Source organism: Xenopus laevis, chromosome 8L (assembly GCF_017654675.1).
Source record: "Xenopus laevis strain J_2021 chromosome 8L, Xenopus_laevis_v10.1, whole genome shotgun sequence".
NCBI classification, from domain to species: Eukaryota; Metazoa; Chordata; class Amphibia; order Anura; family Pipidae; genus Xenopus; species Xenopus laevis.
In genome coordinates, this window is record NC_054385.1 from 14,052,579 (window position 1) to 14,069,798 (window position 17,220).

At 44.2% G+C, this 17,220-nt stretch overlaps 1 non-coding gene across 1 annotated transcript; it reads right to left on the bottom strand.

Moving 5' to 3' along the window:
• Positions 1-16,075: 16,075 nt before the first annotated feature.
• Positions 16,076-16,158, bottom strand: LOC121397452. The gene has a single exon (XR_005963677.1). It is a non-coding gene; the product is annotated as a small nucleolar RNA SNORD62 (small nucleolar RNA).
• Positions 16,159-17,220: the final 1,062 nt, after the last annotated feature.

A 17,220-nucleotide genomic window follows, 5' to 3' on the forward strand; every position in this document is an offset into this window, starting at 1 on the left:
CTGTTCCAAATGACATGTGTGTGACAAGCAGGAAAGGGGGGAGTCATTTAAGGCAACTTGGCATGACTTTCCTGCAATAAATACACTATGATGGTATAAGATCCATTGTGCTCTCTGGCTATTACTTTATTTACATGTGACATGTCTGTAATTGTACACGGGGACTGCAGCCTGTTGAGAGGCACTGAACATATATTCCATTAATACTGACTTGCCTTTTTATTTGGATACAGACACCTACATATTACACTTATACAGGGAATCAGCTAAAAATGGGCTTCTGATGGCAGCCCTGCCCCCCAATCTACTAACACATGTGGGTGTCAAAGTGCCTAAAATCTCCCCATCTGCCTCTCTAATGGGAGTGAGAGCAGAAAAACTTATAGTTCTAAGGCAATGGGTGTTTGGTTTTACTTGTTTTTGTAGTTTTTTCTGAACCATTAGACAATTTTATTTGCCTCTGCTGTAAATGCCAACGGTCATTTTCCAACTGTCATTTGCCAACGGTCATTTGCCAACAGTCAGTGGCCTCAGCACTAGAGTGGGGGACGGTTCAGAGAGGCTTAAGTAGAAAGACAAGTAGCACAAATCAGAAGAATAAATGTCTGCCCTTAGGATTCCTGCCATTATGGGTGCAGGGGGCACTGATCAGAGCAGAGCTGGTTATGGGAAGCAGGCACACTGGGTACATGCAGGGGGAAATGGATTCAATAGGAATGTGGCCCCTGTATTGATATAACCAAGGAATCATAGAGCATGATGGGATCTGTAGTCCTGTTACAAGCCAGCCCTCATCATGACATTATAAGCAATACAAATGCTACCTACCTCTTATGGTCAACCCTTATAGTGCATCATGGGAGATGAAGGCCCTTTCCACATGCCAGTGATAAAAGTCTACAGCCTGGTTGCCCAACATTTTTGTCAGCTAAATAGCACACGCAACAGCAGTCAGGCTCCCTCACTTCCAGTAATAGCCTTATAGTGGGTACAGACCTCACAGTGCATTATGGGATCTGTAGTTTATGCATTGGCATTAATTTGCTCCTTCTAACAGTCTCTTATTTCTCCCCAAAAAGTGAAATATCCCGAGAGATTTGAGAGAGATAGCGATTTGAGAGAGACGGCGATTTGAGAGAGAGATATCGATTTGAGAGAGAGACAGAGATTTGAGAGAGACAGTGAAAGAAGAAGAGAGAGAGCAGCAAAGAGAAGAGAAGAAGAGAAGAAGACAAAGAAGAAAGAAGACTTCAGTGACCCCCTGCCAGAGATAACATCTTCCCATTTGGGATCCTCTGGACAAAGGTACTGCTCCTGTATTTCCCCCTCTATAACATGTGCTTGGAACAGTAAGATTAGCTTATCCCTTGGCTGTAGGAGTTGCCATGTTGCTCATTATAGATGTAGCTATAGCTGTTCTTCTTTATTCTCACCTGTAGATTTGTGAGTCGGGGGATTCATCTTTTATCTGTCCCTGTACATGGCAGTCCCCCCAGGTTGGTCCCAACCCACTATTGTCCCTGAAATTGACTGTACAGCCCCACCCCAGCAATGCACTTTATCCCACTACTTAAAACTGGACTGTATGTTTTCCAATTCCAGGGCACCCCTAACATTGGGCTCCGCTGGAGGTGGGGCAAATAATGTATTATGCAATTTAGAGCAGATGGGGAGCCAATCAGAGCATTAGAAAAGTTACAGTTCAACAGGTTCATTAAAAGCACAATAAAATAGGGCTCATTTACTATTGCGCTGGGCATAATATCATGGCAAGTAAATCCTATTAGTAAATGTGCTTGTTCCTATGTGCTGTCTCTATACATATGGCACCTCTCCACATTAACTCTAACCTTCCCAAATCTCTATTTTATATTACAGGGGCGTCAGAGATGGGCCTGCGTGCCATCATGGACCGCCTTTCATAAAAGGCAATCAGAAGGTAAGTCTGCTCTCTAAAGTGGCTGCTGACAAAGGTACCCGAGGGGTTAAAGGGGATACTAACCCAATGATAAACATTGTGTATCTTCCATGTAAATGTGATTAAATAGAAATATAACAGGGTTTAGCTTAGTGTTTGCCCCGAGTGTTACAATTCCCATATTTAGTGTTAGAACTTACTAGTGAGAGTTGCCATGTTATTTGCTCTGTCTATAGAGATCAATGTAACAGCTCCCCTAGTGGTAATAAATACATATTGCTTTGCTTATTGTGCCTAAGGGAAGAAATTGTTTCTCTCATTATTACTGGGAATTAAACACAAACTGCTGGAAACCTTAATGTCTTCTTGTTTCTTACATTTCTCTAGGGCTTAGAGTGGATCTACATGGAGGAGGAGGGGATCTGTGAGATCATGGAGTTTGAGGGACCACTGGCGGCCCTTTATTTGAAGTGCATGAGGCAGGACATCATATGCCAAATGAAATGGGCACTCTATGATTATGGGATGGCCAAAGAAAGCATGAGAAACACCAGGTGGTGGAAGATGAGGTTGATGTCCGAGTTCCAGCAGGACAAGAGGAAGGCCAAAGCCCAACTGAGATACCTCTATAAAACACTAGAGGCGATGAACCAGGCCATTCTCAGAAGAACATGGAGAGATATCCAGGTACAGTGTCTAATGAATATATTTCTTAAAATATTACTATTTTGTAATGGAAATTATAAGGGGCTGATGTATTAAATCCATCACAATGCTGCGATTTTGTACAAAACAACCACAAAAAGAACATAACTCCTGCGCAACTGAAACCTATTGAGATGCCATAGAAACCAATGGGAAGTGTATCTTCATCATTTTGGCAAGGAATTGGGATGGATCAAAAGGCTTGAAAATGCAGAGAAACCTGCGATTTGCAATTTGTCCCATAATCACAGAAAGTCGAGGGAAATGGTACAAACGCATTTAGTAATGTTAATTTGCTTAACTGCCATATTTCTGATTAAAATGCCCAAAATGTAATGGAATTTCTACAAAGATATCACTTGCTAATGTAAAAACCTGTGGCATGAGTTTAACGTTATTTTGTTTTGTTTGCAGACAGCCCTCGCAACCACCAAGCAGCCACCAGCACCACCGGCAGTTCCCTCGGTACCAAGTACCGATGCCCCTCCATGAAGGTCATCTTCATGACACAGAGGTGAGTGAGCCATTCGCAATTCCACCAGCGCTGACTCCACTCTAATCCACCATAATTCCACACGTGGTGCTCCCCCCTTATAACTAAAATATGGTTCCATAGACAGGAGCACCCTTAAGCCACTTGGTAGACCCTGCATTCCTTTCCACTCCATCCCTCAGACTTCAGAAGCCGGGTCTATAGTCTGCTTGCGGTCCAATGGAATGGAATGGAATGCAGTGTTCACCTAGCAGCTTAATGGTGCTCATGTGTATGCTGCCATTTTCCCCTCTGTTTCCATTTCCTCCACCGTAATTCCAACAGCGGTGCCCCCACTTATACCTAAAATATGGTTTCATAGACAAGAGCACCCTTAAGCTGCTTGGTAAACCCTGCATTTCTTTTCACTCCATTCCACAGTCTGCAAAGCCGGGTCTGTAGGCTGCCTGGGGTCCAATAGAATGAAAGGAATGCAGTGTTCACCTAGCAGCTTAATGGCGCTCATGTGTATGCTGCCATATTACATTCTGTTTCCCTCACCCTGCTTCCCTTGCTTTAATTTGGTGCATTGATCCTGGGAGCAAATCTGATCGCCGTTAAGGGGTCAGGAAGGAATTTTTCCCTCTAGTGAAGCTTGCTAGAGGTTTTTTGCCTTCCTCAGGATAAAATAGCGCAGGTTTTCTAATTATTGTCAATAAAACTGTGACTTACACAGATTTAACACCAAGCTGCTGTGTGTGTGTCTTTATTCTGGGTACCGGGTACTGGTCACTTTTGGGAGGGGTAACATATAGACAGAGCGGGGGATGTGAAAATGGAATGAATAAGCGGAGAAGAAACACAGAAAAGTTAAAGAAGAATGAAAGTGAAATTTAATCATGTTCTTGTTTTATAAGAAACCCTGCTTTCCATGGTATATGTCAGTGTGATTCCTTACACCCCACCCAGCACTTCAGTACCTGTGAGTGACACATGCCAGTCCTCCTGTGGGTACAGTTGCTCCACCAAGAATTCTCACACTGGGCTAACGGGTTGGAGATTCTGTTTCTAATGGTCATTCCTGGGAATCTGCCTCCATTCCCCATCATGGAATGTAGCCTGTATACTCATGTACCCACTGGCACATACAGACATAACAAAGCTGGAGGGAAAGATAAAAATATATATAATTTAGTTTAACGTGATATTGACGCTCAAATGTATCATAGTAAGAACAAATCCTTCTAAAAGGGAAGTAAAAACACAAGACAAATTAAAAAAAATTAATAGACAGTGTCCAATAATGGTGGCTTGCACTTGTTTTTTGCACGCTGCCTTCCACTATAAATGAACCCTAGGTCTTACTGACACATGTATGTACTATGTAGGCCAGACCATATGTACACTAAAGGTAAAAGAGACACAACCACATCTGTATACATACACTGGTGAACAGGACCCCTACTAAAAGGTGAAGACATTAATGGCTAAGGGAAAAAGAAACATTGGGGTTCAGTGGAACTTACCTGTAAAGTTCAGAAGTAGATTCTTCTTCCCCGGGCCCCCTGTGTAAGTTGAAATCCACCGAGCCCAGGAAGATTGTGACCCCATGATGGTGGCCCTGTGCAGAATGAGAGAAAGAGCAAGAGAGACCCCTCTGCCTCTGGCTAGTCTACAACTCCCAGAAGGAAGAGAATTCCAGGTGGGAGGCACTGGGAAATTTAGAACAAATGACATTACACTGCATTCAGCCCAATTAGAGTCAGACTCAAAACCCAGTGGGTCCTAGCTCTTTTGGGCCCCCCAGACCAGATACACTCCCTCTCATTACCTCCCTCCCTGACGTAGCAGGACATTGTGTATAAGGGCAAGGCCAGACATGGCATTTTTACGTTGCGTTTTTAAAAAAGCTCCGTCTGGCATAAATACGCCACTGAAACCAACAGCGTTTTTCAGCATGTAGGTTTCTTTTCCCACCATGCACTTCTCATTGTTCTTGTTCCCCATAATTCCGTTGGCTGGAAATAGAAAATAGATAAGCTATTTAGAAATAGAAAAACTATTTACATGCAAAATGGAGCAGGAATGATTGTCAATACACAATTTAATTACGTGACTGGCCGTAAAGACATATATGCGTTGTTTATCTCGCAAGAATGTGGACGCAATATTTAAAATACGCTGCATATTTACATGAAGTGTGGTTTCAAACCTGCAGATCCCATAGAGTCTATTGATTTGGTAGTTTCCTGACGTATTGGAGTTTCTGCTAAAAAACGCCAATACTGGCATCCCGTGGAGGATATCAGCTTGCAAGGCCCTTGTAAGAATTGCCATAGTCCGTTTTTCCATTAATTTCAGTGGTAGTGCAGTTTATGCGTATTTATGCTCGACTGAGCTTTTTTAAAAACGCAACGTAAAAACGCCACGTCTAGCCTTGTCCTAAGATAACGATCTCTTTCATACACAGCCTCGTGTAAGCAGGGTGGGCTCATAAAAGATTCAAAGTAAGAAGTATGGGGGGGCTGGTGCCTTGCAGAGAAGCTGCAATGTTATCAGGTGAGACACAGAACCAGCACTTGCTGATGTATTAAACACCGTTATTGGGGTCTGGGGTACTTGCTCTCACCCCTGTTTGAGGGGAAACTCCAAGGCCTTCCTTTATATTTATCTTTTTTTCCCTATTAATTACATTGGGATCAAAAATCATTTTTACCAGCCAGGCCTGTAAAATACCGTCCAGGTGGCAACCCTAGGTACAAGAGACCGTCTCAGACTGGAGTCACATGGGGCTGATGATTATACACAGGCCTCCGCTCACTCCTGTCTCTCCACTCTCTGGCCTGGGCACAGACACACACACAGGATTTGCCACAACATACATAACAATGGACAGCACTGAAGCTGTACAACTGAATTATAAAGGCCCCACATGTTCATACAATTTCTTCCTGTATTGGGCAGAGAATTGCTTGCCTGAGTCATGCCCATAGCAACTGTCCGTAAGAAAGAGACCACCGGCACACAATATGGTCACACCACAAGTCACTGACTGTAGGAATGGAGGGGCAGCAGTGGGTGAAATAAATAAGCACAGAGAGACCAGGGGGAATACAGGAAGAAATAGGGGGAGCGTAAGGAATAAAGAGAGGAAAACATGGAAAAGGCAATGTTACTGGGTCTGATTCCAATATTCTCTGTATATAACTACTGAGCTGATACTGTATAGATTATATAGATAATGTACCCCCTACTGTAAATGATAAGGATATTAGACATTACTGAAGTGTTCTGTGGCCATACAAAGACCATATAAAGACACAAGGCTGCAGCCTGAGTTATACAGGGAACTGAGTATCATGTGTGTATTATAGGAGAGAATGTACCCCAACTGTAAATGATAAGGTTATTGAAGTCAACGAGGAGTTCTGTGACCATATAAAGGCACAAGACTGAGGTTGAGTTATACAGGGAACTCTGAGTATCACTTATGTATTACAAGGGATAATGTACCCCCTACTGTAAATGATAAGGATATTAGAAGTCACGGAGGGGTTCTGTTACCATATTGACACAAGGCTGCAGGCTGAGTTATAAATGGAACTCTGAGTATCACTCATGCATTATAAGGAATAATGCACCCCCCACACTTTAATGATAAGGATATTAGAAGTCACTAAGGGGTTCTGTGATCATATAAAGGCACAAGGCTGCAGGCTGAGTTATACAGGGAACTCTGAGTATCACTCATGTATTATAAGGGATAATGTACCCCCTACTGTAAATGATAAGGATATTAGAAGTCACTGAGGGGTTATGTGACCATGTAAAGGCACAAGGCTGCAGGCTGAGTTATACAGGGAACTCTGAGTATCACTTATGTATTATAAAGGATAATGTACCCCCTAAGGTTCCCTGGCCTTGTGTAGTGTAATGTATTTGCTGCAGCATATACAGCCATTGTACTTTAACTGCACGCTGTATGCAAATTAGCCAACATTAGAGTAACTTTGAACTGCTGAACGTATTTTCACTAGTGCAACTTCGCCAGCATTCGGTACCCTGTGCGCAACTTCGGATCTTTGTGAATTAGCGTTGTCAAGGCGAAGTTACGCCTGCCAAAGTATTGCGTTGTGTGCGAAGGCAGCGCTGCTGAATTTGCCCCTTTGAGTATCAATCATGTATTATAAGGGATAATGTACCCCCTACTGTAAATAATAAGGATATTAGAAGTCACTGAGGGGTTGTTCTGTGACCATTTAAAGGCACAAGGCTGCAGGCTGAGTTATACAGGGAACTCTGAGTATCACTCATGTATTATAAAGGATAATGTACCCCCTACTGTAAATGATAAGGATATTAGAAGTCACTGAGGGGTTATGTGACCATATAAAGGCACAAGGCTGCAGGCTGAGTTATACAGGGACAATGTACCCCCTACACTACAGAAACATGCCAGTATGCCCGGCAGGCTTCGTGGGTTGGTGAGAGATCTAATTCATTTCCAGGTAGAACACTGCTGGTTAGAATGTCCCAGATGTAATATAATTATCAGTTTATCCCAGTACAGAGAGGTGTAGGATAACATGAAGCTGTAGCAGAGCAGCTATAAGAGAACGGGGCAGCATTAGGTACAGAGTATATGGGTGTGTGTGTGTATATATACATATATATATATATGTATGTGGGTGTTTATAGAATACGCTTTCTCTGTCCCAACCCCAGTGCCCTGTATGTTTGTGTGTGTGTGTATACACACACACACAGGCACTGGTGGTGGGACACACAAAGCGTATTCTATACAGTAACACACAACACAATGTATCACATACCTGCTCGCTGCCATGCTCTTCCAGATGGATTAGTTCTGTCTGAAAAGAGCAGCAACTCGGTTATCGCCGCCTGGTTATCACATGGACACGTCCCCTTTTCTTAAACTCCGCCCTCAGTGTCCCAGACTTCATAATGTGCAGAGCGGGGAAGAGATTGTGTTGGGGGTTCTGCTCTGTGCGACACTGTAATGAGACTTGGGAAACATTTTCTATATTATATACGAGTTTATGAACTGATATCCCGTTCCAGCAGCCTGAGCCCTGGAAAGCCAAACAAATTAATGGGCCCCAGAGCAAATTATTTTTCAGGCCCCCAAAATGTATAGAGGTTGACATTTTTTAACAATATGGATTGAAATTGTATATGAATTAGGGCTTCCTGGGCCCCCTATACCTCCTGGGCCCTCCTGCAGCCGCTGGGCAGAGCAGAGCTGTCATGTGACTAGTGACAGGGCAGGACATGGACTACAGGCAGCTAGAGTTGTGGCCCTTTTACCATCTCTAGAGTTGCCAACCGGCCGGTATTTTACCGGCCTGGCCGGTAAAAACCTGCAAGGGCCGGGCCGGGATTACAAATTTACTGGCAATGTAGCTGCCGGTAATTTGTAATACCCTTAACAAAAGCCCTTGCCCTCCAAGTAAAAACTTACATTTCCTTTGGCTTCTGTGATGTGGCCCCACCCCTTTTGTGGTGCTACCCTGTGGCTCCGCCCCTTTTGCATGGCTAAACGCCGGCTCCACCCTCCCATTTGTGTCACGCCCACCCCTTTATTATCCTCCCCCAGCACTGGCCAGTATTTTTTTTTTTAAAGGTTGCAACCCTAACCATCTCCCAAACCATCTAACTAAAGCTGGCTACAGTTTTTTAAAAGTTTTTCGTACGAATTGTCCATCAACTAAAAAGACCAATTTGCCAGGAAAACAAAGGGGAGCTGCCTGCTTGGCCATGCAAACATAGATAGATTGCACTAGGACCGACAAAGATCTTTTTAACCTGGCCGATCTACTTCCTGAAATATGTCGGACTAAAAATCGTAAGATGTTCGATCGTTCGAATCCCACAAACCGTGCGATAATTTCTAAGGATTGGTCGGACTTCGCTAAAATCGGTAATTCGGCAAGCAAAATCTTTGTGTCTATGGGGACCTTTAGCCTTGCTTCCTGAGCAATTTGGGCAATAATAGGCCACCACGTCACTGGCCCGCCCCTTTGCATCATCAGCCCTGCCTCTGACATCACTGGTATCGCCCCCTGCCCGGATTCCAAAGGAAGAAAAGGTGGCAACCCTAGTGGTGCAGCACATATAAGTGACAGTTGTGCTTGTTGTGTAGACTTTGTGTTAGTGCCACTTATCTGTAATCCCTGCTGTTGTCTCCATGAATTCCACGACACACAATGTGTAATCACTTAGTGGATATCCACATTCGTCCTGGCTCTCCTTTTGTGTAGAACTGGGCCACTAGCTAAGCCGGGGTCGCTGACCCTAACGGACACTGTAACCTGGGGCTCTAACCTACTCTGCACAGAGAAGGGACCTGACTAATGAACCTTCTGCTTCTTATGGAACAATTCCCTGAGTCCCTAACTGGGCCCTAGATCTGCACCAGCTACAGTGAGGCCTATTGGAACTGGAACCTGAGGGGCCTCAATTGCAGAGAAAGTGAAATCCTTCCCTGACTGACACTCACAGACACACTAATTGGAACTGGCAGTTGCTGCAGCCTCTCCTGCACTTTCCCAACTTTACATCCCTGGGGATCTCTGTCTCCCTCCTCCTCCTGCTGCTGCTGCTGCTGCCAGATCTGTGCCTGCTCTCTCCTGGCCTTGTTGCATTCACGTCCTCTTTCCCAGCATCATGCTCTCTCCTGGCCTTGTTGCCTTCACTTCCTATTTCCCAGCATCATGCTCTCTCCTGACCTTGTTGCCTTCACTTACTATTTCCCAGCATCCCTCACACAGTCACATGGCATCAGCCTTGCTGTTTCCGGGTTGCCTAACACTGCCATCTGCTGGCTGGAGGTAACCTTTGCATCGTCCTTATTTATCTGCCTATTACAGCTGCAATAACAAGAAATGTGTAGCCTTACAGACCATTTGTTGGAATAAAGAAGTAAGGCAGGTAATTTAAAACGATATAAAATAAACAATGAAGACCAATTGAAAAGTTGCTTAGAATTGACTATTCTATAACATATTCTATAACATATTGAAAGTTAACTTAAAGGTGAGCCACCCAAGTTGTAGGGGCACATACTATTCCTTAGGCTGCTCTGCTCCCTTCAACTGTGGGACTGTGAGAGACTCAGACTTGGGCTGTCCCAACAGGCCTGGACTGGGATATAAATAGGCTCTGCAGTCCAACTACACAGAGGCCCAAACATCCTCCAGCAGCCCACAGAATAGTGACTGTCTATGGCACCTAACAGCAGCCCTCTGGCATTTGCAAGGACCCACAGATTTTCCTGCATCCCAACATCACCCCAGACCTCTTTGTATTGCACCCAGCCTCCAATAATGCTTGTGGGGCCCACAAGAGCCAGGACCCACTGGGTTTTTTCTCGGAGTCCAGCTGGCCCAGTCCAACCCTGTCACAACCTCCCAACATTTTGGAAACAGAAGAGGTACAAAAAGATATTTTGGACATGCCCATTTTGTGACCACATCCCCTAATTACCATGTCCATTATACAAAATTTGGCACGTTAGAAAAGTTTGAACACATTTCTGTATTTTTTATGTCTTACAATTTTGCTAATGAAGGTGAATTGCTCTTTAAACTGCAAGTCTTCGTTCTTATCTTAGCTAAAAACTGTTACAAAAGTATCTTGTATATCAACTCTGGGCTCTCTGCCAAGAGCCAATTACGTTAGAAACTGTGTATCTTTTTCTGTCTGTTCAATTCAAAAGATGAAAGAGAAACTCGGGACATATCAGTACAAATCCGGGACTAGGGGTTGAGCTGTCAAAAGCGGGGCTGTCCCACTCAAAATGGGACTCTTGGGAGGTATGCGTCTAGTAAGTGACAAGTTCCAATCTGATAGGTTGCAATGTCCCTTTAAGAAGATAAAAATATATACAAATACATAACTAGCAGCACCAAGCAAGTAACAGCTCTGATTAAGCCTAACATATATACACTTGTACATTGCATATATACACAGCCAGACTAAGATCGTTACGTTGGAAAAGGAGGTGGCCAATCACATGCCAGTATTTCACAGCGCTCTCCTCTTAGACCGGCTGCAGGGGGAAAATGCAAGGGATGGGGGTTCAGGCAGAGTTAGAGTCTCATTGGGTAATAAATCCCCATGCTACTGGTGACACTCACATAAATACGGCTTCATTCGCACACAATCACATGACAGTAATCCAAAATATTTACAGTATAAATTAAAGGACCTAATTGGGGGACGGGTGGGGTACAAAATGATATTGCACTTCTGTTCAGGAAACAAATATCAAATACGTAAATTCTAGTGTTCTGGGGGGACATAAGAGAAGGGGTAAACATTGCCAGCAGTTGGGGTGAGTCTGAGAAGGATACAGTTGGACTGTGGCAAAGGGACCTTAAACTAAAGTCATGCCCCCCCCCCAAAAAATGACTCTGGGTAGAATTGTTGACTGAATTCTGGTTGAAATGATGTAACAGCAGGTAAAAATGATGTCACACTGATGGTGACAACTGAGGACAGTGATAAGGGACGGGTAAGGGTTGTTGGAAAAGAGTACAGTAAATAATCTTAATGGGTGAGCACTGGCACTAGACACACTGGATCATCTGCCCCATAAAAAAACACAATTGGACCGGACCATAAAGCAACGTTGCCTACAGAGGTCAATCTGCCTTACAGAATATGCCGTGCTCATGCGGGTCACTAAAAAGCTTGTTACAAGTTAATTTTTTTGGCCACTGTGGCTTCACACCAGTCTGACTTATGCACAATTGCTGTTGGGGGGCAATGGGGTTGATTGAGTCTCTCAGTGGCACCATCATGGAAAAGTAACCCAACAAGAGAAGATATATTATACTCTACAGTTGCGTTCATGTCTTTAAAATGCCAACATGGACTGGCTATGCGTCTGTTCAACAATAAAAGCCTCAAACCAGTCCTCTCAAGTGGCCGACCAACAGAAATGGGGCAGATCAATATAAAAACAGGATTTTGGGGGGGGTGCGTAAAACATATAAACACTAAGAGCAACCAGCCTAATAAGGGTAGCTAGAGGGAATCACCAATAAGAAAGCATAACCAATATGCCGTGTGGCTTTATGTGAATTTAAAGAGAGAAAGAGAAGCATGGGGCAGAAGAGACAGTTCATGGCCACAGAGTGTAAGGGGTGGTATTCTGGGGTAAAAGGGGAAATAAAGGGAAAAAAGATGAAACTGCTGCTTCGGATGATACACAGAAGTCCATTTAAGTCATGCCAACAGGTTGTCTTTCCCCCCCTCAAAGGAATTGGGCTAAAGTCTGGTTTATCTGTGTGACTTCAGAGGCAGCAGAGGAAGAATCCTAAGGGCACAGCAAGATGAGAAGAAATGTGATGGGTGGAGGTGGGAAGAGCTTATCTTTATACACAATGGAGCTCCTCTCAAGTCTTGCTCTCTTCCACTTTCACCACTCTAGGCTTGATGGTCCCAGTCCTGGCCGGTTCATTGCACTCGCTGAGGGCTGTTTGGAAAGTTTGGGAGACCTCAGGCCGCCTTTGTTGTCGTCAGGTCTGTGTTTTACCTGTCAAGATGGAAACGATGAATGAAAATACAATATGCACAACTGCTGTAGTGGGTCCGTGCTGAGCATGCAATCCTTTAGCCAAAAGATGGAGCATCGGACAGATGAGAGGAGTCTCCTTTATCTGGAAGAGGTCACCTTGCCATCTAGGAGCCACAGTGTAATGACATTAGGGATGACTGATCCCAAAGTCAATCTTCCAAGTCAGGCCTTTATTTTGGGAGGTGTTCAAATTATAGTTATTGCCTTTGCTGATTCGTTTATAGCACAAGGCCAACTGGGTATTGTCTACAGGCCATGGCAAGGGACATGTTACAGGCAAATAAAGGCAAGATAGCAGACCTTGAACACAGTTTTAATGAATATATTTGGAAGCACAAGTAGCAACAAGACAGAGGCAGCACAAAACAGGCGTGCACGAAGCTCCTTTACAAAGCAGGAGGTACAGCTACTCTATCGACTGCTGGGTGACTTTCCACTGGGGCTAGCTGAACTCGGCCTTAAAATGAAAGGCAACCATTTAAGAAGAGGCAAAGTGCAAAACCTTAACTAAGTGGCCCAGGTGCAGAGAGAGTAATGGAATAAATGGAGACCACTTGCTTTACCACTGGACAAACCACAGACACGTGGCGCCATTATTAACAGTGTGAGCCATCAATCAACACCTCAATTCTGCCCGTATGTCTTCCAAATGTTACAACACCATCTACACCCTCGTTCTGCTTCTAAAGATAAAGCAATCAGGACGGTACCACCAGGCACTACTTGCCACTAAATAAAAAATCAGATGGCACACACTTCAGCAATTGTGCTAAATCTTTGGTGATTTATTGAGATCTCCACACAACATTTTGGTGGTACAACATCCTTTATCAAGGTGCTCTCATACGTGTAGGGTTGCCACCTTTTCTGGAAAAAAATACCGGCCTTCCTATATATTTATCTTTATTCCCTATTAATAACATTGGGATCACTGACCTTCCTATATATTTATCTTTTTTCCCTATTAATAACATTGGGATCAACCATCATTTTTACCGGCCAGGTGGTAACCCTACATACGTGTAATTCAATCCACAGGTATATAAAGGTGCAGGGGTGGAGCAAGGTTTCCAGATTGAACTATTGTATGTTGGATACTACTTGCCACATACTGATCCTTATCTCATAGCTTTCTGCAGCAGTTAAAAGGTAAGTACCACTGCTTTGTCCTGGGAGACAAGTCTATAGTGAATACAAAAAAATATAAGAATTAACTCTTGGCCTGTCTTTGTTGCCAGTCTAGTTACCTGCAATAACCTAAAGAACACAAGCAAGCAGGCTGCCATCATAGCCAGGCACATGCTGAAAGGCAGCACTCAGGCAGCAGCCAATGAAATGGCCAAGTCACTGCATGGAATGAGAGAGGCAGGACTGGATTATTATAAGAAAAGATGGGGAAAGGAAGCATTATTTATCCTAACCTACACAGCATGTTGCCTCTAGGTTGATTGCTCAGCAGGTTCCATGTCATAGAGCTAAAACTAGCACTTACAGGTTTATACACAAACATTGACAAGGTTTGACCTTACACACAGCAACCAATAAGCTGCCTCCCTTCTATATTCAAATGGCAGCAGAGTAGTAACTAGTTAACTTTGCCTTTATAACTCTGACTTGACCATCGGACAAGAGGCTTGGGACAGACTCTCTTGCAATCATTGCAAGAAGCAGGGGAGAGCGAAGGAAGGAGGTACAGAACGGAAGGAAGGGGGTACAGTATGGAAGGAAGGGGATACAGAACGGAAGGAAGGGGGTACAGTATGGAAGGAAGGGGATACAGAACGGAAGGAAGGGGGTACAGTATGGAAGGAAGGGGGTACAGTATGGAAGGAGGTGACATAAGCACATAAATTCACACTTCTGAGGCCACATTCAGCAACATGAGACTCTTACTGATAGGAGTGCTGTGCTCACATGGCCGTCTGCATGTTCTGTTTGCCATCTGTAAAATGGAAGCTTTTCATCTCCATCTTGGAGGACTGGGGAGAAAAAAAAGTTTGAACAACGGTTCTATAATATAATAGAAAATCAATTTCCATGCTCTAGGAGTCACTGAGCTTCCAGGACAGTCTCCCTTTGTGCCAAATTCCAATGACAAAGTTACCTCTGTGCTTGTCAGCACGGGAGTCTGCATTCTCTGAGGAGCCCCTACAGGCAGGTTTTGTGCTTGAAGAAGCTGAATGGACTGTGGCAAGATCATGGATTGCTGTCCTGAACTGTATCGGGGCATCTGAAGTTGGGAGCCTGGCATTGGCCTGGTTAACTGCAGAAGGTGATAAACAACAGGTTAGGCACTTTAAAACCAAATTTCAGGTCTTACACAGCCCAAGAATGATGATCTTGCCTGATTACATATGTGAGTCCATCATCTGGGAGGCCTGATTAAGGTGGCTTTCATACACCACCTGCTGGTTTCCATTCAGGGGCTGATAAAAGGGACGTGGCCTGGGTTGTGACCATTTCCAGTGTTTGCATGCCAGGGAAAGGGTTATATGGAGGCTGGAGGCCTGTATCACTGGTCAGTACCATGGCACTGGGCTGAGAAAGACTCGGCCGCATGTACACCTGGAACCTGCAAATAAAAGCAGATTCTTCAGTCAGGACTACATGTGATCTGAAACTGTACAAAGGCAAATCCTTAACCCTTTCACTGCTTTGCTATGTCAAATGAAGAAATGTCTAACTGCCATAGTCCCAATGTTAAACCTGCAGTGCTTAATTAGGAAAGATGGAGGTCTCCAAACGTCTCTGCGTTATGGTGAAAGATTTACTGCATTTACCTAAACAGATGCATTGAGCTGTAAATTTCTTGCGACTGGAACATGGGGAGGCCTCCTCGCAAACCCAGCTGAGCTTGAGCCTGCAGGTGTGAAAGGAAATCTGCTGCGCGGCTGCAGCCTGTTGGGAAAAGCAAGGTAACATCAAACCCAAAAATGTAACATAACATATTAAACTGAATGTTTAATACATTCTGCTGGCCTATAATTGTTTTTCTTTGGTTGAGCCCTATAGAGGCATCTAATGTGCCTCTCAGTAATGAGATCTACTCAAAGATCCCTTCTGAGGGGTCATCCGGATCTAGTGGAACATTACAGAGACTTGGACACAGAGAGAGTACTAGTATATTTTGGACAGACTTTTGTAATTGTGTTGACTGAAGACAACAGTGAGACATGCCTGCTGATAGCCTTGCTGTTGACGTTTGGTCTGCTGCACCAGACAAGGTACAGGGGTGGGATGTGGAAAAATAAAGGTGACATTGTATAGTAAGTGCAAAATAACAGAACAGAAGATGAAAGACATAGCCAATGCTTAAAGGTGGGTCATTGCTCATAGGTACAATGTGTCCTGTTCTATTTGGAAGCCCAACTGTCAGTCTCTCAATAACAGACTCTCCTCAGTCCCTTTCTAAATACATAGAGAAAGGTCAGCAGGATCTCTATTGGAACATCCTGGAGACTAAGAATAACATTTCTTTATCTAGGACACGTTGCAAAGGATTGTAAAACAGAAGTTGGATCACTGGACACGTCATATCAATATTGATGTCTATACAGCAAATTTAAACCCCCTGCCGTCAGGGCAACAACACAGATGTGGGAGTAAACGTTACAACATTGATTACATTCACTACAAACTTCACAGAATTCACAGTCAAGGTTCCCCCAAGGAACTTTTACTCTCTAGAAATATTCTGTAAACTCAAACGGCACGTTTTGAAATGAAATGTGTACCTGGCATGGAGGCAGATGGTGCAACTGAAGCAATGGGCATGGGTGGCATTGACACATCTCCAAATGAGCTGTAGTTGACCCCGGTGGAGGCTCCCACGTTAGACGGTGGCTGAATTCCTGAGCCAGGGCCTGCTGGTGAATTCTGCTCTGGCAAACTGGGTGAGTTTTCCCAGGCTCTACAGGCAGTCTCCATCTACATGAACAAGAAGAGAGATGTGGTTTTGGTTGGTTCTAATGCAGGTTATGTTACCAATCATTAAAGGAGAACTTAACCCCCCTACAAGATCCCCCCCATCTCTCCCATCCCGCACATTGAGTTAAAAAAAATGCCCCTGTTTGGAAACTTGAGTTTAGAACGTAGAGTGCCCAGGCGCCATCTTCTGTCCATTTGGATACTCTTCAGTCTCTTCGATGACACAGACCCAGCAGTTGAATCGGCTTCCTGACTAGCTCCAATTGCGCATTCTCCTGCAGGGTCAGTGTCGGCGGTGAGACACTCAGAGTATCCGAATGGACAGAAGATGGCACCTGGGAACTCCGCTGCACTGATCTGCTTTTTTATTTATTTTTTTCAAATAGGGGCAGCATTCTACACAATAGATTGTGTGGGGATGGAGAGGTGGGCCGAAGGGCAATTAAGGGGGCTGTTGTACCTAAGGGGGCTTAAGCTGGCCATAGATTTTGAGATTCTTTAAAGATCAGATCCTGATCGTGAGACCACGATCTTCTCAGAACGATCGTACGATCGTATGAATTTACCATCAACTAAAAAGACCAATTTGCCAGG